The sequence below is a fragment of the Mobula hypostoma genome, chromosome 2 (assembly GCF_963921235.1).
Source record: "Mobula hypostoma chromosome 2, sMobHyp1.1, whole genome shotgun sequence".
Taxonomy (NCBI): Eukaryota; Metazoa; Chordata; class Chondrichthyes; order Myliobatiformes; family Myliobatidae; genus Mobula; species Mobula hypostoma.
In genome coordinates, this window is record NC_086098.1 from 56206295 (window position 1) to 56232133 (window position 25839).

The following is a 25839-nucleotide window of genomic DNA, read 5'->3' on the forward strand; positions in this document are numbered from 1 at the left end:
AAATAGAGGGCAATGCACTAGGGAAATTCTAGGCGGTTTCTAGAGTGGGTTACATGGTTGGCACAATATTGTGGGCTGAAGGGCCTGTAATGTGCTGTAAATTTCTATGTTCTATGTACACTCACTTGCCCCACTGAAATGTTCCTACAACCAATGACCTCACTTTAAGGACACTTCATTTCATTATGTCATGTTTTCCTTATTTACTGCTATTTATTTATATCTGCATTTGCACAGTTTGTTGTCTTCTGCACTCTGGTTGATCTTTCATTGAACCTGTTATAGTTACTATTCTATAGATTTGCTGAGGATACTCACAAGAAAATTAATCTCATGGTTGTATATGGTGACATATACAGTATGTACTTTAATAATAAAACTTACTTGGAACTTTGATTCAGCCATATACACGTATACCACCAAACAAAACAATGTTTGTCAGGACCAAGGTGCACACCACAGTACATATAACTCACACACAACACATAAAGTAATATTACCACATGTAAATTAACAAATAATGAAATATATTCCAGAAGATTGACATTTAGCATAAAGTGCATTTACAACATAAGTTAAAAAGTAAACAGAATAACACTACCCGTGTTTTCTAAGTGAAGAGACTGTGAATGGTGGCCAGAAGTTCAGCTGTCTCACAGTCTGGGGAATAAAGCTGTTACCCATCCAGACAGTCCTTGTCCGAATGCTGTGGTGCCTCCTGTCTGATGGTAGGGATCAAGGAGATTGTGGGATAGAAGAGAAGGATACTTGACAATGCTAATGGCCCTGTGTACATAGCACTCCTGGTAAGTATCTCAGACGGGTAGAAGACAGACCCCAATGTTCCTCTCAGCAATTCTCACAATCCTTTATAGGGTACTGTAGTCATCTACCTTGTAATTTCTATACCCTCAGATGGAAATGCAGCTGGTCAGAACATTATCAATGGTCCTCCTGGAAAAATTGTTTAGAGTGAAAGGGGGGACCTCACTCACCTCAATCTCTTCAAGACGACTAAAAAACACACACAAAGTGCTGGAGGAACTCAGCAGGTCAGGCAGCATCTACGGAAAAGAGTGCAGTTGATGCTTCGGGTTGAAACCTTTCCGCAGGACTGGAGAAAAAAAGCTGAGGAGTAGATTAAAAAGGTGGGGAGGAGGGGAAACAGAAACAGACGGTGATAGGTGAAACCTGAAGGGGAGGGATGAAGTAAAGAGCTGGGAAGTTGATTAGTGAAAGAGACAGAAGGCCACAGAAGAAAGAAAAGGGGGGAGGAGCACAAGAGGAAGGTGATGACTGGTCAAGGACATAAGGTGAGAGAGGGAAAAGGGGATGGGAAAGGAGCGGGGGATGGGTGGCATTACCAGAAGTTCGAGAAATCAATGTTCATGTCATCAGGTTGGAGGCTACCTAAACGGAATACTGTATAAGGTGTTGTTCCTCCATCCTAAGTGCAGTTTCATCTCAACAGTACAGGAGGCCATGGCTACACATATCAGAATAGGAATGGTACATGGAATTAAAATGGGTGGCCACTGGGAGATCGCGCTTCTTCTGGCATTTCCAGCCTTCTCTTGTTTGTGATAAGAAGACTAAAAATGTGGTGTTGAGTGATCCGGTAAATTCGTATGTTATGTACACAGACAGAAACTATCCCTAAATCTATCAAGTTTTCAGTAAATTCAATAATTATGACTCCATAGATCCTTGTGTAAAGAATTCCAAATATTCACCACCCTCTGTGTGAAGAAATTCCTCCTTATCTCAGTCCTAGGTGGCCTCTTGAATATTCTGAGGTTATGACCCTTGCTTCTAGGTTCCTAGTTTGGAGAAACATCCTTCCTATAACCAATCTGTTAGGTTCTGTGAGAACCTTGTAAACTTCAATGAAATCTCCTCTCATTCTTCTTAATTCCAGAGAAGACAGATCTATTCAATTCCTCATTATATGCCAAATACATGGTTCTAACATTCATAGAACTAATTTATTGAATGTTTATTGCAATCATGTTCAGAGGCCACTTTACTGCAGTAGGACATTTTCTCTTGTTTACTGAAATGTTTTTGTATTAAAAGCGAAGATAGCATTAACTTCCTAATCATTTGTCATACCCGCATATAGCTTTTCGATAGCGAGCATCCGAAGGTACCTAAATCCCTGTGAGCAAATCTGTCACCATTGAATAAGCCAAATGCAGTTACAGAATTACAGACAGACAGAAAGGAGCAATGCAAATGAAGACAATTGCTGCTAGTGTTGTGTACAGGCAAGCTTTGAATTCAGATCTAGGAGAACCATTCAGTTGATGTGCCATTTGTTAGGATTATTTAACAATACATTAGGAAACAATATTACCTGGAGGATAGAGGATTAGTTAATTAATAGGAAGCAGAGAGTTGGGATACATGGGTGTTACTCTGGCTGGCAATCAGTGGTGAGTGGTGGGCCACAGGGGTCAGTGCTGGGCCCGCAACAGTTCATGATATACATTATGGAAGAGAGGACCGAGTGAAGTGTATCTAAGTTTGCCAGTGATACTAAATTGAGTGGAAAAGCAAATTGAGCAGAAGGTACGGAGAGTCTGCAGAGAGATATAAATAGGTTAAATGAGTGGGCAAGGGTCTGGCAGATGGAGTACAATGTTGATAAATGCGAGGTCATCCACTTTTGAAGGAAAAATGAGAGCACAGATTTTATTTAAATGGTAAAATATTGCAGCATGATGCTGTGCAGAAGGACTTGGAAGTGCTTGAGCATGAATCACAAAAGGTTGGTTTGCAGGTGCAGAAGACTATCAGGAAGGCAAATGGAATGTTGGCCTTCGTTGCTGGAGGGATTGAATTTAAAAGCAGGGAGATTACGCTGTAACTGTACAGGGTACTGTACAGGCCACATCTGGAGTAGTGCGTACAGTTCTGGTCTCCTAACTTGAGAAATGATATACTGGCTTTGGAGGCAGTGCAGAGGAGGTTCACCCAGGTTGATTTCAGAGATGAGGGGGTTAACCTATGAGGTAAGATTGAGCTGCCTGGGATGGTACTCGCTGGAATTCAGAAGAATGAGAGGAGATCTTATCGAAAAATATAATATTATGAAAGGGATAGATAAGATAGAGGCAGAAAAGTTGTTTCAACTGGTAGGTGAGACTAGAACTAGGGGACATAGCCTCAAGATTCAGGGGATTAAATTTAAGATGAACTGTGCTTTTCCCAGGGTGTGGTGAATCTGGTCACAATTTCACTCATGTTAATATGAAGATCTTTTGAAAAAAATGGTATTAATGTCTCCCTATGTTATCTGAACAGCTGAATTTTCCATCAAAATAGTTAATGATGCCTCAGAGAAATTAATACACCAAGGGTTCTAATTTTCTTGCCTAATGCACCATTTGGCAAATAAACTCTTCTCGGGCTTCCAGGTAGGTATATTTATCAATTTTAAATAACATTTTGATGACGAACTCCAACATCTTCATCAGGAATGAAGATGGCAGGGTTTGTCATTGAAATGTCTTTTAAAATTGATACCTGTACCTGGCTGGAAGCCCAAGAAGAGTTTTTTATTCATCAGACATGTCAGGAGTGGTGAAGTAAAGAGCTAGAAAGAGGATTGGAGATAAAGGGCTGGAGAAGGGTGAGTCTGATAGAAGAGGATAGAAGGCCATGGAAGAAGGGAAAGGGTGGGGGGAAGCACCAGAGGGTGGTGATGAGCAGGTAAGGAGATGAGGTGAGAGAGGAAGGTGGGAATGGGAAATGGTGAAGGAGAGGGAGGAGCCATTACTGGAAATTTGAGAAATCGATGTTCGTGCCATCAGGTTGGAGGCCACTCAGACAGAATATCAGGTGTTGCTGCTCCAACCTGAGAATGGACTCATCATGAGAGTAGAGGAGATTGGCAATGGAAAGATACCAGATTGGCAATGGAAAGCGGAAAGTGGCTCCTTTTCAGTGGCTATAGCTCTGCCTTTAATACCATCATTCCAAATAAACTGATTCCTAAGCTCCGGAACCTGGGCCTTAGCACTCAGATCTGCAGCTGGATCTTCAATTTCCTCACAGACAGGACCCAGGCTGTAAAAATAGGGGACAAGCTCTCCTCTACAATCACTCTGAGCACCAGTACCCCAACAAGGCTCTGTACTCAGCCCCCTGCTGTACTCGCTGTACACCCATGATTGTGTAGCCAAGTTTCCATCAAACTCAGTATATAAATTTGCTGATGACACCACAATTGTAGATGGTATCTCAGGTAACGATGAGTTTGAGTAGAGAGAGGAAACTAAGAACCTGTTGGCATGGTGCAAAGACAATAACCTATCCCTCAACGTCAGCAAGACGAAGGAATTGGTTGTTGACTTCAGAAGGAGTAGCGGACCGCACAACCCCATTTACATTAGTGGTGCTCAAGTGGAACAGGTCAAGAGCTTTAAGTTCCTCAGGGCCAATATCATGAATGACCTGACTTGGTCCAGCCAAGCAGAGTCCACTGCCAAGAAGGCCCAATTGCAACTTTATTTCCTGAGAAAGCTAAAGGAATTTGGCCCGTCCCCTAAAACCCTCACTAATTTTTATAGATGCACCGTAGAAAGCATTCTTCTAGGGTGCATCACAACCTGGTATGGAAGTTGTCCTGTCCAAGACTGGAAGAAGCTGCAGAAGATCGTGAACACAGCCCAGCACATCACACAAACTAATCTTCTATCCTTGGACTCACTTTACACCACACGCTGTCAGAGCAGTGCCGCCAGGATAATCAAGGACACAACCCACCCAACCAACACACTTTTCGTCCCTCTTCCCTCCAGGAGAAGGCTCAGGAGCTTGAAGACTCGTACGGCCAGATTTGGGAACAGCTTCTTTCCAACTGTGATAAGACTGCTGAACGGATCCTGACCCAGATCTGGGCCGTACCCTCCAAATATCCAGACCTGCCTCTCGATTTTTTTGCACTACCTTACTTTCACTTTTCTATTTTCTATTTATGATTTATAATTTAAATTTTTTAGTTTTTAATGTTTACTATCGATTTGTACCCCAGGGAGTGCGAAGCGCAGAATCAAATATCGCTGTGATGATTGTACGGTCTAGTATCAATTGTTTGGCGACAATAAAGTATAAAGTATAAAGAAATAATATAGGTGGCCACTGGGAGCTCCTGCTTTTTCTGGCAGATGGAATCGTGGTGAAGAGGTCTCCCAATCTACATCGGGTCTCACTGATATATAGGAGGCCACACCAGGACGACCAGATACAGTAAATGACCCCAACAGACTCACAGGTGAAGTGTTGCCTCACCTGGAAGGACTGTTTGGGGCACTGAATGGTAGTGAGAGAGGAGGTGCAAGGGCAGGTGTGGCACTTGTTCCGCTTGCAGGGATAAGTGCCAGGAGGGAGACCATTAGGGAGGGATGAATGGACAAGGGAATTTAAGTGAATCCTCCTGACAAGAGTGAAGCGAAAACAAAGAAGTCATTAAGTCAGATCAGAGATTTCAGATCAAAGATAGTTTCAAATCTTGAAACCCCAGAAACAAAACGAATGCAATGGAACAATCTGTGGTTTTACTCAGTGTCTCATCCGGATGGTTCAATCACCTGACTCAAAGACAGATAAAGGCACATTTAAATAATGCCTCAGAATTCGTGGCACTCCCTGCAACAGATTTCACAAGACCACTACAATCATCAGGGCTGTCGGAAAGCTCAAACCAAGTAGCACTGTGTTGAAACAGCAGAAAGCAGAAGAGTCTGCTGAACGCACTTGTCCAGGTGGGTTTAGAAGTGAGAACGTTTCTTCTGAATGTGGAAATAAAAAAGTAATTAGGTCTGTGAAAAGAATGATCGGAATTTACAACTTGTGGCAAGAGTAAGTCTCAATGTTTAATTTATAACCAAATGTAAATAAAATGTATTTCTGTAACCGGTTAACAGCAAAAGAGCTTAGCCTAATTTCATATATTATGGATTTGATTGGATGACTGCTTTATAATGTACCTGGACATAATTAGATCAGTCCCTCCCAGGAGCAGGTGGACTCCACATATATGCATACACAGTTAATTTCATAAATTAGCTTTTTCTTGATATGTTTAATGGACATCCTCTGTCATGAATGTTCATGTGAATAATAAGGTGATTCTCCAGTGGTTGCTTGAGTCATTAAAACAGTAACAGTTACAAACACCAATTTACACCATTCTTCTTTGTGGATTTTTGCTGCCTGGATTCAGCAGCCACTCTTCTTACATTTCAGCACTCGAAAAAATAGATTATTGGCTGTAGAACATTTTGGGAGGTTCCAAAATTGTAGAAGACAGCAAAATTGCAAGATTTAACTTTGCCAAAGCTCATACTAGTTTATAAATAGAGCACAAATAAGTGATAGGATATTTTATTATGGATGGAGATTGTCTTCGACATTAAGCCCAACTTCAGCTCTTTTTGACTTTGTAACCACATTCATGGTTATAGTTATGAGCCAATATGACACCACATCTATTTCAAATTCAGAAGCTTGCTTATATCCTTTGAAAAGAGAAACTTTGCATTTAGAGTTATCATTTTAAGATCAGATTTATAATTTAAATACTTACAGTGAATTATGACAAACCTCAATATCCAGTGGCCTTTTTTTAACTTGAGTATCTTTTGGTGGTGATTTGAGCTGCCAGAGAGTGTTGAGTCGAAAAGTAATCAGAGGGCTAGATTAACATACAGACTTAAAACAACCAAGGATAAGCAATGTTGTTGATATTGCCTTGTCTCCATGTCAGATCCTCTAATGATATCTTCAGTTCTGTTTAAATAAATATTTTTTCTCAGTAGACACTATATATACACAGTGGATTTGATTTCTGCTGTCAGGTGAACTGACCTAGAAACTCATAAGTAGCATTGTTGCAATTAGGGTATGATCCATTTATTGTCTTGGATAAAGATGATTGACCATTCATTCTGCTGGACAAAGACGGTGAAAATTAAACTGGGAAAAGTTGGGTGTCTTGATTTATTAGTATTTAAATTTTAAATGAGAACATGCTGCAGTTACACTTGAACAGAAAGACACATAACTTTAGTTCCCTAGAAACCTGACAATGCTCAGGGGGAAGGCATCATAAGACCATAAGATATAGAAGCAGAAGTAGGCCATTCTGCCTATTGAGTCTGCTCCACCATTCAATCATGGGCTGATCTAATTCTCCCAGCCATCCCCACTCCCCTACTTTCACCTCATACCCTTTGATGCCCTGGCTAATCAAGAACCTATCTATCTCTGCCTTAAATACACCCATTGACTTGGCCTCCACAGACTTACCACCCTCTGACTAAAGTAATTTCTTTGCATCTCAGCTCTAAAGGGACGTCATTCAATCCTGAAGTGGTGCCCTCTTGTCCTAGAATCCCCTACCATGGGAAATAACTTTGCCATATCTAATCTGTTCAGGCCTTTTAACATCTGGAATGTTTCTATGAGATCCCCCCTCATTCTTGTGAATTCCAGGGAATACAGCCCAAGAGCTGCCAGATGCTCCTCATACGGTAACCCTTTCATTCCTGGAATCATTCTCGTGAATCTTCTCTGACTCCTCTCCAATGTCAGTATATCCTTTCTAAAATAAGGAGCCCAAAACTGCACACAATAGTCCAAGTGTGGACTCACGAGTGCCTTATAGAGCTTCAATATCACATCCCTGCTCTTATATTTTATACCTCTATAAAAGAATGCCAATATTGCATTCAACTTTTGCACCACCAACTCAACCTGGAAGTTAACCTTTAGGGTATCCTGCAGAAGGACTCCCAATTTCCTTTGCATCTCTGCATTTTGAATTCTCTTCTCATCTAAATAATAGTCTGCCCATTTATTTCTTCCACTGAAGTGCATGACCATACACTTTCCAACATTGTATTTCATTTGCCGCTTCTTTGCCCATTCCTCTAAGCTATCCAAGTCTCTCTGCAGGCTCTCCATTTCCACAACACTACCTGTTTCTCCACCTATCTTTGTATCATCAGCAAATTTAGCCACAAATCCATTAATACCATCGTCCAAATTATTGACATACATCGTAAAAAGCAGCGGGCCAACACCGACCTCTGTTGAACTCCACTGGTAACCAGCAGCCAGCCAGAATAGGATCCTTTTATTCCCATTCCCTGTTTTCTGCCGATCAGCCAGTGCTCCACCCATGCTAGTAACTCCCCTGTAATTCCATGGGCTCTTATCTTGCTAAGCAGCCTCATGTGTGGCACCTTGTCAAAGGCCTTCTGAAAATCCAAGTACACCACATCTACTACACCTCCTTTGTCTACCCTGCTTGTAATTTCTTCAAAGAATTGCAGTAGGTTTGTCAGGCAGGATCTTCCTTTCAGGAAACCATGCTGGCTTTAGCCTATCTTGTCATGTGCCTCTGGGTACTCCATTCTTCCATAACACTGTTAATTTGTGAGCTAAAGTTCTTCTCCTCTAAAAACTGTGTAACTCTCCATAAAAAGCTGTATGAGCACTTGCCATGTAAATATAAAAGACTGAAAGGAGAAACAAAACATGCATCCAGAAAATACACATTTCACGCCCCAGTGTGATAATGGATTGGTGTGTGGAGGCTGCACATGATAATGGGTCACCCAAGAAAATGGGTCAAAGAGCCACATGAGTTCTGCTGGCTATCAACACTTGCCAGACATTCTTCTACAATGAAATCATTTCCACATATCATTGCATTTTTTCTGTGAGGAAGCTGACCATTCACGTGCGAAATTCTGAAGATCCATTATGGGAGGCTGCATAGAGTGCCACACTTTTAACAATAACAGGCTTTTTATTCCAGGCCCTAAGGGAAGTATTACATGGAGCAATTGGAATGCATTTCATATGCACTGAAGGTCAAAAGACTCTGATATCAGCTGTTTGCTCTCTATTGAAATTTAATCATGTAAGCAAAATATTTCATTCTTCTCTGAGGTTTTAATTTCTAAAGCAAAAGAAAAGAAAGGAAATTAAAGTATTTCTTTTGACAAATGTGAATAAAAATACTTTATTTTTCACTTGCTATTTTTTGATCTCTCTGATGTCCGGTCTGACCTCTGTAAAAATGGTGTTCACTTTGAGCTTTGGCTCCATGCTGACAGATCCAAGCTAATCAAACCCAACCTCAAATTTAATTGACTGAATTTGTCAAACTTTTCTAGAAAATACAATTTAATTCTTGGCAAGAGTTTTTCCAGTACAGTTCTTAACATTCTAAGAAGCAGGTAAAGACAATGACAAAGTAGGAGCACACAAAAAGTGCTGGAGGAACTCAGTAGGTTGGGCAGCATCTATGGAAGGAATAAAGAGCTGAATTTTTGGGCCAAGGCGCCTTGTTAGGACTGGAAAGGGAGGGGAGAGAAAGCTAGAATAAGAAAGTGGGATCGGTGGGGTAACTGGAGCAGTACGAGCTAGAAGGTGATGGGCAAAGCCAGGTGAGGAGGAAGGTAGGAAGGTAGGTGGTGGCAGAGGGGTGGTGAACTGAGAAGCTGTGAAGTGGTATGTGGAAAAGGTGAAGGGTTGAAGAAGGAATCTGACAGGAAAAGGGAGTGGAATATGGGAGGAAGGGAAGGAGGAGAGGCACCCAAGTGGTAGCTTAGCTCTGCATCTTATTACCAGACACCCAGCATGCTGTTCCTGCTTGCTATTTAAAGTTTTAAAAATGAGCAACAGAAGTGAATTTGATCATGCTTTATGAACATTTCAGCAAACCATGCAGCACTTGGAGTTAATGGACGTAGTTACTGTTCACAGGAGTGGAACTGTTAGGCCCAATAGGTTTGATTGAAAGAATGTAAAAATGCTAGCCTGTGGATAGCTTACTTTTTTACGCAAAAAAAATCTGGTGCTAATACATCCAACATGCCTAAGACCTGTGGACATTCATTCCTTGCTAGGGATGAGCCACCCTTCTGCTCAGAACACATTGTAAATTCCCAGAATACCCATTTAAACTGACATACTCACCGAGTTATAAACTACTGCTATGCCTATTCTGTTTGCAACACCTATTCCCATATCATTTTTCATACTTTCTCACAATAAGAGCTCTGTCAAGTCTATGACGGCTCTCAGAACAATTCTATTAATCCCACTCCCCACTTAATTCCCCATAAACCGTTTAAATCACACACCAATTAACTGATCCTGACTCTCATATCATCCACCTGCTCCAACAGTATGTACATTCTCCAATTAAGCTATCAACCCACTTGTCTTTGGGACACGGGGAACACCCACACAGCCACAGGAAGAACATTCAAGTGCTTGTTGATAGTGGATACTGAGATCAGGATCAAACTTGGGTTGTTTGAGCTTAGGGGGCCAGCACTACCTATCACATCACTGTTGCAACTTTTTAAGTACATTGTGAAATCAGTTCCTAATTAACTGTAGTGTAGGCTGTGAATATTGCATTCACTCTCTAGACTGCAAAGCTGCAAAACCAGCAGAATTTAATCAGAATCAGAATCAGGTTTATTATCACCGGCATGTGTCGTGAAATTTGTTAACTTAGCAGCAGCAGTTCAATGCAAAACGTAATACAAAAGAAGAAGAAAAATAATAATAATAATAACAAATAAATAAGGGACTCAATTACAGTATACGTATATTGAATAGATTAAAAATTGTGCAAAAAAACAGAAATAATATATATTAAAAAACTGAGGTATTGTTCACGGGTTCAATGTTCATTTAGGAATCGGATGGCAGAGGGGAAGAAGCTGTTCCTGAATCGCTGAGTGTGTGTCTTCAGGCTTCTGTACCTCCTACCTGATGGTAACAGTGAGAAAAGGGCATGCCCTGGATGCTGGAGGTCCTTAATAATGGATGCTGCCTTTCCGAGACACCACTCCTTGAAGATGTCCTGGGTACTTTGTAGGTTAGTACTCAAGACAGAGCCGACCAAATTTACAACCCTCTGCAGCTTCTTTCGGTCTTGTGCAGTAGCCACTCCATACCAGACAGTGATACAGCCTGTCAGAATACTCTCCACAGTACATCCATAGACGTTTTTGAGTGTATTTGTTGACATGCCAAATCTCTTCAAACTCCTAATGAAGTATAGTCGCTGTCTTGCCTTCTTTATAACTACATCGATATATTGGGACCAGGTTAGATCCTCAGAGATCTAGACACCCAGGAACTTGAAACTGCTCACACTCTCCACTTCTGATCCCTCTATGAGGATTGGTATGTGTTCCTTCGTCTTACCCTTCCTGAAGTCCACAATCAGCTCTTTCGTCTTACTGATGTTGAGTGCAAAATCTCAAAGTAGATGTAGATGTGAGCGCTACCGGGCGATAGTCATTAAGGAGGATACTTGAGATCACCAGAAAAATGCTACTTAATGTGAAGGCTGTAAGGCTTTGTTTGGATCCCCCACTAAAATTCAAAGTTGTTGTGGACTAATACTAGCTTCTACACTCCATCCTTCTCCACACATGATCACTGCTCACTTTCTACCTAAGGGGGCCAGAGGGTTTGATGCCATCATCTCAGCACTTTTGCAGGATGTTTTTTTGCATCTGTAACATGACTGTGTGTTGCATCTAGTGAAGGACTGGTGCTTCTAGAGTGCAATGTGTTTCTAATAAGTCAAGAGCATCATTTTAGCATGGTCTTTTTGCACTTCAGTTTCAAAGCATCAGGCCATACCAGTTTTAGTTTTAAACCCAAAAGCTAAAGCAAATCAACCTGACACCAATTATTCAGAATTTTATAAGTAGAGGCTATGCAATTTATTATGAGGTGCTTTTTCTTGGAGAACTATCTCCATCAAAATTCTGATTCTAAATTACATATGTAGTGCTTTTCAGTTGATTATTTGTATATCCAGAGATTGACAGAATATTATGTAACGCTCAGGGCTATCCGCTCATGTTTGTCTAGGGGAAACCCCGTCTGCCCTCTAAACCGCGTCTCACTTTTGTGTAGTTGCTGTGTAATGCACCCTGGTACAAACTCACCCATAAAATATCAGACAGCACACAAGGTGCGTTTACAGATTACACTTTATAAATCTTACTGGAACTATGTAGTTAATAGAGATACAATATAAAAGGAAAGTAAAAGGCGCCAAACTATCAGAGTTTAACCACTTCATGTACAACCGTTGGAGCTCAATTAACGGGGTCTTCTTTCCACCATTTGATCTCTGACCTCCTCAACCCGCTGGCCAGGACCAACCAAGGCGGTCGACCACAGCGCGTTCAGCACGTCCTTCCTCTTCCGTTCTCGACCCGAAAAGCCCCCGCACTGACCCAGGTTCCCACACATACAGATAAAATAACATAGCTTCCATTGGTTAGTTCCTCCGTTATGTATAACTATAACCCAAACATTTCAGCTACAGCGAACATTACCTCATAGTTAATATTACAAAGAAGCCATTTCGTTATAACACTTCAGAGAAGCCATTTTATAATTAGCAGTTAACAGTTAACATTACAGTTAATATTACTGAGAACCCTACAATCACATGTCCGAGTTTCCACATAATTTTGTATTCCAAATTATGTTCTTGTGACTCATGGGTTAATTTAAGACTATTGCTTAATTTTGCTGGCCATAATTTATTTACTAGTATTACCTCATTTGACAAGCATACCCACTAGGTCAACTCTACGGGAATAATACAACAGCAAAGTCTTAAGATCTAGTCCATTTCCCCACAGTAGATCATAAAAATTTGGAAATTTGACCCTTAAAGCCTACTGGTGCAGAGCAGCTGATTAATCCAGTTTGATTTTCTAGTTCCTTTACTACTATCCATTATGCGACATGTGTCTCAGGAAACTGGGTTACTGTTTCAGTAGGTCACAAAAAAAAGCAGTGAGTCTAATGCAGCTTTAGAGGATTAAGGCACAGCTTTTATCAGAGCAGGAGCTCACTGCGCTTGGGATTATGCTTTGGAGCTTTGCAACTAATGTAAATGGGAAATATCTATATACAACTGACAATGCCTTTGGGGAATTATAATTACTGCTGCAAGAGAGATCAAAGACTGGGAGGGAACCGTCAAGACTCAATATGAAATTATTAACTCACTTTTTGTGTGATAAAAGGCACGATATTGTACATTTGGTATCGTTCACTTTAGCAAAACTAGAATTGGTTGGGGCCAACGTGTTCAAAAGCAGCCACAAGTGCAGTCAAGAAGCTTAGGACTACTAGAGGCCACCTCACTGCACTAATCCATCCCAACCATCTGTTCTTTTATTGATTCAGACATAAACCAGTAAAGTTCTTTTTAAATTTAAAATGATATGCTTTTTAATGGACACATTTTATTTTATGCTGTTCTGATTTCAGTTTTTACAATGTCTAAACCTGTTTTCCAAATCTTGGCAAAAGACTTCTTACATTTGACAGAAGTATTATGGCACAAAAGAAATGGATTGAATATTTTAACTTCTGAGAGAACTTTCTATTTATCAGGCTCCCAGATTAAAGAATATTGATGGGAAACTTTTACAGAACTATGTGGAAAGAGTAAGGCTAAGTGACAAAATGAACAAAACTTGGAATAAGCTGCCACAGACTCTCTGGGACAAAGTGGTCTTCATTTGTTCTGTATGATATGATTCAATGAAGAATGTATTAGTTGTGGTAGCTGGTCTTTTGGCAATGTTACGTCATTGCCGTATATAAAATTCACTCATCGCCTCAGTCTGCATTCTTCTCAACAAATTACATAGTCCATGCCTTCATGCTGCAAGACAAGGATATTGGCTAAGTGATAGGTAACATATTTACTGTTAAAATGCCAGGCAGTGACTGTATCCAATTAGAGAGAGTTCAACCATCTGTCCTTGGCATTCAGTTGTTTAACCAGCACTGAGTTTCCTACCATTAATATCTCAGGGGTTACCATTGAATAGAAACACAACTGGATCAGGCACATAAATCTTAAACTACCGCAGCCCATCTGATAAAAGTGTTAATGAGGTAGGAGTACCAAATGTTGAAGGGTCTAAATAAAGTAGGATGTATTTCCAAATGGGGCTGGGATGAATGTTAGCAGAAACCTTCAGATTGTTGTTCACCAATGTATCTGCTTGGCTTGTTTTCCTTTGTGGGAGCAGTGTTGGGTTTGATAGGTACTGCTGAAATAATTGCAGTGCATTTTGTGGATAGTGCCCATTGAGTGCCATTGGTAGGGAGAATGAATGTGCAGGGAAATACAAACGTGTAGACTGGGTGGCAATTAATTGGGCTGCTTTGTCCTGGCTGATGTCAACTTTCTTGAGATTTGTTAGATTAGCACTCGTCCAGGCAAGTGGTGTGCAAGTGGTTACTCTTTCCATCTTAATGACATCTTTCCCGTAGCATGGTGACTAAACACAGGATTCTAAATGTGGCCTCACCAACATCTTGTACAACTGCAACATAACATCCAGTTTCTATACTCAATGGACCAAACTTACTCACGGCCTAACAACACTTCATTTCCTTTCTAGGTATGCTGCAGACTTCAGCGCTTAATATCAAATTCTCCAACTTGAGGTATCTCACTTTTCCTGTTTGTACAAAAGCTTCTTTTTCGTATCAATCTTCCTTTTCTCTTTTATTGTATGCTCAGACTGTACAAAATCACAAAGAATATGCAACATTAGCAACATATACAGGTATAGAAGCTTAATTGTATTTTAACTGCTTCAGAGAAGTCCCTTTTTGTCACTATTCGTCCAGACCCCAGCTTCTCTAATATCTGGACCAAGAGTTCCCAACTCTTTTTTAATGTGTTACCATTAAATTGAGGGGTCTGTGAACCCCATGTTGGGAACCCCTGATCTAGACTGACTTTGCTTCTCTCTTTTGCAGACCTGATGAACAGTCAGGTCATGAACAGTCTGGACCTGAAATTTCCACAGATGCTGCCCTACCTCCAGTACATCCAGTATTTTCTGATTTAAATAACAGGGATGGATTTAAAGCCACAGTCCATGTTCAATAATTCCACATTAGAGAACTAGTATATTGACCCGTCCACAACTGCAGTTTTATGCATAAAAATAACAATGGACTTTTGTGACAAGTGCAAGAAAGCTAAACAAGGTCAACTAGCAGCATTTTATAAAAAATCACATTAGCTTTTTGAGACTTTTGGGAAATATAGTAACATGGTAAAGGCAATAAAGTGAATGTTTTACACTTGGAATTTCAGGGAGAACTTAGTGAGACATCACCTAAGTAAATTTGTTCTAAAATCAAAATGCATGGCACTAAAAAGCAAATAGCTGCATCACTAGAAAAATCACTGGAGACAGCATACAAAGATTCATGTGGATAGGCACTGACAATTGATATGTCTGACCTAGAATCTCTTTGTAATCCTTGAGATAATTAATGGAATCTTTAAATTATAATCATTTTCCAATTGCAGAAATAAAGATTGTTACTGTCAATACTTTTTCTATATTTGTTTCAATCAGCAAAAATCCAGACAGAAGTTCATGTTGGGACCACACTAAAACTTTCAAAGTAAAGCTTTCTATCAAAGAATCAAGTTCACACAATCTATCAGTCAACTTTTTATGCCTGTTTAGGTCAGTGGGGCTGAATCAGTCTGTGTGATATCAATATACGTATTAAGTCATTTACATGAAAATTATCGATAGATCAGAATTTTGAAAAGGATCACGTAACAAGATTATGAGGAAAAGAAAGAGAAATGAGACCTGGTGGAAATGCAATTCAGAGCATAAACCCACGCAGTAGATTGAATGGTCTTCTGTGCTGTAAAGTTCCAATAATACATCTGGATGAAAGAGAGAGACTGTGTTTGATTTCTGGCAATATGGTAATAATACGTATATATATTTCATGGTGATACAAAGGAGAAAATGTTATTAGTTCACCAGTAGAGTAAGGAAATTCACATGGTATGTACTGAAATTGGGATCAGATTTTCAAATTCTACTTTGAAAACACCGATGTGTTTGAAGCTCTGAAATCTAACCCGGAAGTATCTCATTTTCTCACTTCCACTGTAGCACAAAAGAATGCAGTACCAAAGCCCTCAGAGACCAAGAGAAGAACAGTTCAAGGTAATAGTAAACAGAGCTGCATCATTTCTCTCTCCTGTACACTCTCTCTCTCTTTCTCTCTCTCTCTCTCTCTCTCTCTCTCACACACACACACACACACACACACACACACACACACACACACACACACCACAAACTAAAAACCGAAATGCTTTATCCAGAAAATAGAATTCCTGATGACCATCAGATGCAAAAAATTCAATGTACTGGAGGCATGCTGTGTAATAATACGACAGAGCTTGGCTGAGTTAAAAAATGGGTGAATGACTTTTAAGCCAAGAAATACGAGACTCAGAGAGGTAATGGCAGCAAAGAATCTTACAGGTTACTAAGATCCTCCTCATGGATGGAATCCCTCAGCATGTAGGAGCAATGTTCCAAGATATTTCTCAATCTTAAAAAGAATAACATGGCCTTTGCTCAGGCAATGTGAGGTAAGACTCCCTTACCTGCGTACAATACTCCTTTGGTTGACATCTTCTGGATAGATCATGAAACCATATATTTCATTTCTTTTATGTCTTTTACATTTGTTTCTTTTTGTCTTGAATGTGACCCTGGAACTGTTGGATCCTGTGATTTACAGTTTGGAGATTGCTTGGGTATTCCAGCGCTCTACGATCTCCAAGAGGATTCCAGGAAGCAGAGGCAGCACGCGGGCACCTCGTGCAAAGAAGGTGCAAGCTGAAGTTCAACTCCATTTTGCTAAAGATTTCATTGTTTGCCGATTAAGCGAAAAGGGAGGTTGAAACATCGAGTTGAATGCAGAAGTTTGGAGATCCTTTGGGTGATTCAGCACTCTGCAGTCTACGAGAGGATTCCAGGAGGCAGAGGCAGTGTGCACGAGCCTCGTGGCGGGCAGGCTGCGGGATGGGGTTCAAGCCGATGTTTGACTTCATTTTGTTGATTAAAGTGATGAGGGAGATTGAAGCATCGAGGCGAATGTGAAAGGTGAGCACCGGCTGAGAGACTTTTATAACCCTCTCTATATCATAAAGGTAGCCACAACAAGAGGATCTAATCCAGAGGAGGTTTACAAGAATGATTCTGGAAATGAAAGGGTTAATGTATGAGCAGTATTTGATGGCTCTGGGCGTGTACTTACTGAGTTTATAAGAACAAGGGGAGATCGCATTAAAACCTGCTTAATATTGAAACATTTCAACACTTCACCTGCTGGGGTCGTCTGTTGTGTCCGGTGCTCCCAAGGAGGCTTCCTCTACATTGGTGGGACCCATCAGACATTGGGGGACCACTTTGTCATAAGCTGCCAAAATCAGAACTTCCCGGTGCCCAAATATTTTAATTCCAATTCCATGTCACTCCATGGCCTCCTCTTGAGCCAAGAAGAGGCCAACCTCAAGGTGGAGGAACAACACTTTATATTCCATCTCGGTAGTCTCCAACCTGATGGCACGCATATTGATTTCTCCTTCCAGTTAAAAAAAATCTTCCCTCCCCCCTTCCCTCTTCTATTATTACTCATTCTGGCCTTTTACCTCTTCTTTCCAGCCTGACACCTCCCCCTGGGTCCCCTCCTCCTTCCCATTCTCCTATGGTCCTCTCTCCTCTCCTGTCAGATTCCTTCTTCTCCAGCCGTTGACCTTTCCCACCCACCAGGCTTCACCTATCACCTTCCAGCTAGTTTCTTTCCCCTCCCCCCACTTTTTCATTCTGGCATGTTCCCCATTCATTTACATTCCTGAAGAAGGGTCTCAGCCTGAAATGTTGCCTGTTTATTCAGCTCCATAGATGTTCCTGGACCTGCTGAGTTCCACCAGCATTTTGTATGTGTTGCTTTGGACATCCAGCATCTGCAGATTTTTTTGTGTTAATATTGAAAGGCCTTGATAGAGTGGACATGGAGAGGATGTTCTATAGTCCTGGGAGAGTCTAGGACCAGAGAGCATAGCCACAGAATAGATGGATGCCCTTTAGAGCAAAGATGAGGAGGAATTTCTTCAGCCAGGGGTTGGTGAATCTGTGGAATTCATTGTTACAGAAGACTGCAGAGGCCAAATCATTAGGTATATTTAAAGCAGAAGTTGCTAAGTTCTTCATTAATAAGTGTATCAAGTAGGGAGGAAAAATAAATCAGCCAGAAAAAATAGTGCAGCAGACTTGATGGGCCAAATGGCCTAATTCTGTTCCTATGCTGTATGGTCTTAATTCTGCAACAGCAAAAACATCATTACAAACAACTTGAAATAAACTTTTCCCTTTATCGTAAACAGCAAAAGCATCTCACAATTAGGCACTGTATCAATCAAAGACTGTGGTATACCATAAAGAGCATTCTAACTGGTTGCATTACAGATTGGTATGGATGCTCCAGTGCATAGATGCTGCAGAGACTTGTAGACTCAGCCATCTCAGATCTCCCCACCATTGAGGACATCTTCAAAAGGCAATGCCTCAGGAAGGTGGCATCTGTCATTAAGGATCCTCACCATCTGGGACATGCCCTTTTCTCATAACTACTATCAGGGAGGAGATAAAGGAGGCTGAAGCTGTGTTAGGAACCACTTCTTCCCCTCCACCATCTGATTTCCAAACAGTCCATGAACCCATGAGCGCTACCTCACTATTCCTCCTTTGCACTATTTATTTATCTATTTGCACTGTGTGTGTGTGTGTGTGTGTGTGTGTGTGTGTGTGTGTTGATTGTCCCTCATACCAACAACGACACGGGACCTGTGTGGGAGAGTTTTTAAGGTAGAAGAGCTGATGCACTGGGGCAGTTCCAAACTCTCAGCCTCGGAGGTTTGAGTCTATTGATATGAATAGTCATCACCAACTGGGGCCTTCCTTGATTGCAGTGGATGACCACGATTTCTTCTGTGCCTTGTCATTCCCATTGTTCTGTATGAAGCGTTGCAGAATCACCTTACTGGCCATTGGATCTCATTGTTGATCTGACCGAACTGACTTCACAGCACTGCACTCTCCTGCTATCACAAAAGCAACACAATTCATGACATATGTTAGTGATAAATGGCCTGATTCTGATTCTGACTATGTGAGGTTGGGACTCTTTTCCAAGAGGCAATTATTGACCTTACAGACTGCGAGATTATACATTCTGTACCAACTGAGAAAGTATGCAAGTGTTACAGAACCTTTAACAAACCTCTTTTCCTCATAGATTTAAATACATATATCAACATGCTTATGAAAATCTTCACCAAACTGTGCCATGATCTGCTATCATAAGAGCTTGTTCTAGCTTTCACTGTAGGCAAGGGCCGAGTCCATTCGTTCCATCAGTTCATTTATGTCATTTTCCTTCTTCTTGTTTCCCTACAGATCTGTAACTTACCCTCCTCTCCGAGCACCACCGCCCTCCACTGTTATCACTTTACTTGCATATAATTAGGGCTAAATTATGAGCATGTTAACAAATAGGAGGCAGAGGGATGATCATATAGAGGTTTATACCAGCCAGAGATAAGATAGATAGTTCAAATCCTTTTCCAAACACAGAGTAATCAAGAACTAGAGGCACAGGTTCAAAGACAACAGCGACAGTCTTAATTGTTGTGCCACTGCACAGGTGACTGTGGAAGACAACTGCAGTTGGAGCTTGTTACAGACGTATCATATCCATGGTTTGGTAAATGAATATTGCAGGGAGTTAGCGTGTGCCTTGCTCGACCATCTTCATCATGGAGTGGTACCCTCAGAGAATTCCAGCCAACAGGATAGAATGTAGAGCAAAGGTTTTTCTCTGCTGCCATCAACTCAGAAACCTGTGTGTGTATTTTTATTTTATTTAGAGATACAGCATAGTAACAGGTCTTTCTGGCACATTAGCTCATATCTCCTTATTACACTCACATGAACAAATAACCTACTAACCCATACATCTTTGGAATGTAGGAAGAGATCAGAGAATCCAGAGGAGAACCACACAATCATGGGGAGAACATACAAATGTACAAACTCCCCAGAGACAGAAGTGGATATTGAACCCAGGTCACCAGTGCTGTAATAGAGTTATGAAAACTGCTACAATGCTGGAGCAACCTTGCACTCAACATCAGTAAGACCAAAGAGCTGATTGTGGATTTCAGGATGGTCAAGATGAGGGAACACGAATCAATCTTCATAGAGGGATCAGAAGTGGAGAGAGTGAGCAGGTTCAAGTTCCTGGGTGTCGAGGTTTCTGGGAATCTAACCAGGTCCCAACATATCTATGCAGCTACAAAGAAGGCAAGACAGTGGCTATATTTCATTCGGAGCTTGAAGAGATTTGGTTTGTCAATTAAAACACTCGAAAACTTCTACAGATGTGTCATGGAGAGCATTCTGACAGACTGCAACACACTGTCTGGTATGGAGGTGCTACTGCACAGGATCGAAAGAAGCAACAAAAGGTTGAAAAATTAGTCAGATCCTTCTTGGGTACTAACCTCCATAGAATCCAAGACATCTTCAAGGAGTGGTGCCTCAGAAAGGCAGCATCCATTATTAAGGAGTCCTATCATCCAGGACATACCCTCTTCTAATTATTACCTCAGTCAGGAAGTACCGAAGGGTACACACTCAGCAATTCAGGAACAGCTTTTCCCTCTCTGTCATCTGATTTCTAAATGGATATTGAACCCATGAACCCATGAACACTACCTCACTTTTTAAAAATTATTTCTGTTTTGCACTATTTTTAATTTAACTATCTAATATACATATATATACTTACTGTAATTTATTTATTTGTTTGTTTGTTTGTTTGTTTTTCCATATCTATTAAGTATTGCATTGTACTGCTGCCACTAAGTAAACAAATTTCACGACATATGCTGGTGATATTAAGCCTGACTCTGATTCAGATTCTGATAACCAGAGAATGGGTTAAATTTCATGAACTGCAATTTGCACAGATTACAAACATTTTCTTGTCTTCCCTACAAAAGCAATGAAATTCAATTTCACAGCATGATAAAATATGCAATGCAATTTCTAAGCAACCAGTCTTGAAATGCCTCTGCACTCAGAGGTCTCATTGTTCATTGCTCTGCCAGTCGGTGAGGTATCAGTAACTAACTAATGGCCTTACAGACTTCCTTTCAGGTCTGCCCTATTGCAGATCGCAGAAGAAAATAACTGCTGTAACTGGACAAGCTATGCTGGAGTTGTGGAATGGAGATGACAACTGCTGGATGAGGTCTTAGGAGTTAAGAAAGGTTGCAATTTGCCGTCTAAACTGGGACCTGGGGTTTAAGAGATAAGTGGCTGTTGTGTGATGTCAGACAATGGTTGAGATTTGGGGTTAGGGTTGGAATTTTGCAGTCAACAGAATGCAGGGAAATAATTATATTGAATGGATCCTGTCTGTATCAAATTCCTAGCACTGTGCCGGGATATGGTTAGGGTGCTTATTTTCCATCACCCTGCAAGAGAGAAAGCAGTGTTTTGAAAACCTCGGTGTTTGGAGAGTGACCTAGAACATCAGAACCATGTGAGTTACATTCCTTGGCAATGATTTAAAGGATTACTGCATGTGGAATTATGGACTAGTCTCATAAACAATGTGACTACTAAAGCACATCTGAGGCTGAGTACCCTATGCCAAGTAGCCCAGCTTCTAATACACCAATGCCTTTCCATCATTTCTAAGACACAAGTCAGGAGCATATTGGCATTTACCTGGATGACTGCAGCTCTAACAAATCTCCAAGAGACACTCAACACTATTGAGGACAAAGCAGCCAATTTGATAGACATTGCAACAAACATCTTACGCGTTCATTTGCTCTACCATGGGAACACAGTCGCTGCATTGTGTATCATTTACAAAATGCACTGCCTTGTTTACTCTAGCAGGCTTACCAAACCCATGATTTTATCATCAGGAAGGGCAAGGCAGCAAGCACATGGGAATACCACCACCTACAGATTCCCCTTCCACACACATCTTCTCGATTTGGAAATTTTTTGTTGGTTCTTCATTGTCCCTTCGTAAGAATTCTAGATCACCCATCTGACATCACTTTGGGACTATTTTCACCAGAAGCACTGCAATTCCAGAAGGAGGCTCACCACTACCTTCATGATGCAATTGGAGATGAATGATACCTTCTGACTTTCTGAATTGCAAAGCATGTCTAACAACAAGAATTAGGTAAAATCCACCATCGGCTTGAACATAATTTTTGACATCACATTTTTAATGCAGTTTGATTTGAAATTTACTATAATCATCTTCCATTTTGTGTACTGAATGAAAAACAAAGTCGTGTCTACAAATTTCTAGACAAAGATTCCTTTCCCTATTTGCACAATTATTTGGTGGAAGACACTTTTCATCTGCATATAAAAAAATCAGCGTAAAATCTCCACAATGTTGAAAAGCATATTGTTCATATGTGAAGTAATTAGTCTTTGCGTATTTTACAATCATCTGTTTTCTTTCAAATAGTATCCTCGCTTAAAATCTATTCATCTTGCATGAGCTACCATTCAGTTGTAGCTAGGAACAATTTTTCAGTTGCTTGTACAAATGGATGATGCTTAAAATTGACATAATTGATTGCAGGTAATACAGAACATATAACCACACATTACGTATCTCCACTATGATTAGAATATAAATGATGTTTAAAACATTGACTAGTACAATTTCACACTCATGACCAACAAAGGTTTATGTATTTAATTTTTCTAGCATTGTTTAAAGCAACAGTTTACTTTTTTTTAGATTATGAGGACACACAGTCCTCTTTTATTGTCATTTAGTAATGCCTGCATTAACAAATGATACAATATTCCTCCGGTGTGATATCACAGAAACACAAAACAGACCAAACTGAAAAACTGAAAAAAAAAACACATAATTATAACATATAGTTACAACAGAGCAAGCAATACCGTAACTTGATGAAGAACAGGCCATGGGCACAGTAAAAAAAAGTGCAAAGTCTCTCGAAAGTCCCACATCTCACGCAGACTGGAGAAGGAAGAAAACTCTTCCTGCCATGCCCGACCATAGTCCGACTCCGAGTCATCCGAAAACTTTGAGCCTTTCCTCAAAAGGAACTTTTGATTCCTTTTGCATACCAGTTCTTAGTATTTGTAACTATTCCAAGTTAATATATATTTTTAATTGAGAGAAGTACTTTGCTATTACACTGGGTTTTGGGTGAATGGCCATTATTTATTTTGTATATAGACTACTCTTTCCTGTGTGCGCATAACAAGGATAGTATCTTCTAAACATTCTTCTGTTCAAAATAGTTAGAAATTTTTTTTGCAATTGTCCCAAGCATATTTGTTTTCAATGTTAATTGACACTTCTTTTGGATATTTTTTTAAAATCTTATTCTTGTTTTTAAATTCTGCCTAAGTCTTCTAATCACACAAAAATTGGTCATTCCTCCAATATTCCCCTCTGATATTCGGCACTTCAGCATTGAATTATAACCTCTAAACTCTTAGAGTCTGGAATTCACCTCCTTCAATTTCTTTCCTGCTCTACCTTTCCTTCCACTTCAAGACTCTTCTTAAAATTCACCACACCCAGTCCTAGCTCCTTGATGTTGACATTGTCACATGCACCAAGTTACAGTGAAAAACTCACAAACAAGAGACAAGCTACAGATGCTGGAAATCCAAGCAACACACACAAAAATGCTGGAGAAACTCACCGCTATTAATGTGGGTTCTAACAACCTCGGACACTCGCAAAGTGTTGACTGCACAACCTCCAACTCCAACTCCAACGGTGGAGTCTGGGTTTTGCAATCAGCACCTCGGAGGTGTCTGAGGTGGAGTCCTACCGAACGGTTTTGGCCCAAAATGTCAACTGCACTTTATTCCATAGATGCTGCCTGGCCTGCTGAGTTTCTCCAGCATTTTGTGTGTGTGTGTGTTACAGTGAAAAACTGTCCTGATGAGGAGTCTTTACCTGAAACATCAACTGTTTATTCCTCTCATAGATGACCTGCTGAGTTCCTTCAATAGTTTATGGGTGTTTCACAGTGAAAAGCTTGTTTGCATACTGTTTATAAAGATCAAATCATTACCAGGTTTCCCCCGCCATCCAAAGGTACAGCATTCCTATGGAACGGTTCGTAAGCCAGAATGTCATAAAGCTAAGAAGCAATTACCATTTATTTATATGGGAAAAACTTGTGAGCGTTCACAGACCCAAAAATAACCTACCAAATCATGCCAAATAACACATACAGCCTAAAATAACAGTAACATATAGTAAAAGCAGGAATGATATGATAAATACACAGCCTATATAAAGTAGAAATACTTCTCTACAATCGTTGCCGCACTGTTCTCTGTAGCGAAAATCTCGCGCAAGCACTCTCGGCAGAAACACTCTCTCCAGTAACCTTTAAGCTATGAAGCTGCCAAATCATACCAAATAACGCATAAAAATACACAGCCTATATAAAGTAGAAATAATGTATGTACAGTGTCGTATCACTGACAGGAATCGGGAAGACAGCGCAAAGCACACTGATGATGGTGTGTTAGGCTGAGTCGTCGGAGGTTGGGGTGGTGCAGTGGCCCCCACCCTCCAGGCCGCCGACTGATACCAATCCGCGAAGCATGCAGGTGTACAGCGGTAGCCGGGACGCACCCAGCACATCTTTAAGAAAAAAGCCAAAATAAACAAGCTAATTAATTAGGTGCCGCCCAGCACGTAAATGTCAGCCCAGATCAGAGGCGACGCAATCTGATCTGGCCTCCACAGCTACCTGTGGCAATGAACTCCACAGATTCACCACTCTCTGGCTAAATAAATTCCTCTTCATCTCTGTTCTAAAAGGACGCCCCTTTATTCTGAGTCTGTGTCCTCTGGTCTTAGACTCTCCCACAGTAAGAAACATCCTCTCCATATCCACTCAATCAATGACTTTCACCATTCCATAGTTTTCAATGAGGTCACCCCTCATCCTTCTGAATTCTAGTGAATAAAGGGCCAGAGCTGTCAGACACTCTTCATATGACAAGCCATTCAATCCTGGAATCATTTTCGTGAACCTCTTTTGAACCTTCTCAATTTTCAGCACATCATTTCTAAGATAAGGGGCCCAAGACTTCTCCCAATACTCCAAGGGGGGCCTCACCAGTGCATTATAAAATCTCAGAATTACATCATTGCTTTTATATTCTAGTCCACTTGAAATGAGTGCTAACATTGCATTTGCCTTCCTCACCACAGACTCAACCTGCAAATTAATCTTTAGGGAATTCTACACAAGGATTCCCAAGTCCCTTTGTATCTCATTTTTTTGTACATTCTCTCCATTTAGAAAATAGTCAACCCTTTCATTTCTTCTACCAAAGTTCATGACCATTCACTTCCCATCACTGTATTCCATCTGCAATTTCTTTGACTATTCTCCTAATCTTTTTAAGTCCTACTGTAGCCTTTCTACCTCCTCAAAACTCCCTGCCCCTTCACCTATCTTCATATCATCTGCAAACTTTTCCACCATCCAAGTCAATGACACATAACGTGAAAAGAGCTGGTCCCAGCATAGATCCCCGTGAAACATCACCAGTCACCAGCAGCCAACGAGAAAAGACTCCCTTTAATCCCATTCTTTGCCACCTGCCAATCAGCCACTGCTTTATCTTTCCTGTCATACCTTGGGCGTGTAAACTATTCAGGAGCCTCACATGTGGCACCTTGTTAAAGGCCTTCTGAAAATCCAACAACCCTACATCAACCGATTCTCTTTTGTCTAAGCTGCTTTTTATTTCTTCAAAGAAATCCAGCAGATTTGTCAGGCAAGAT

The 25839-nt window shown here is 40.7% G+C and overlaps 1 long non-coding RNA gene across 2 annotated transcripts in view; it reads left to right on the forward strand.

Moving 5' to 3' along the window:
* Positions 1–5679: 5679 nt before the first annotated feature.
* The window catches only part of LOC134358716 (uncharacterized), a 79474-nt gene continuing 59314 nt past the window's right edge, over positions 5680–25839 (forward strand). The window contains exons 1-4 of one of the 2 annotated variants that reach the window (XR_010020930.1): positions 5680–5768; positions 10730–10912; positions 16029–16082; positions 16669–17033. This is a non-coding gene — a long non-coding RNA (uncharacterized LOC134358716). The remainder of the gene's footprint in view (positions 5769–10729; positions 10913–16028; positions 16083–16668; positions 17034–25839) is intronic. The other variant, XR_010020929.1, reaches the window with a different exon arrangement.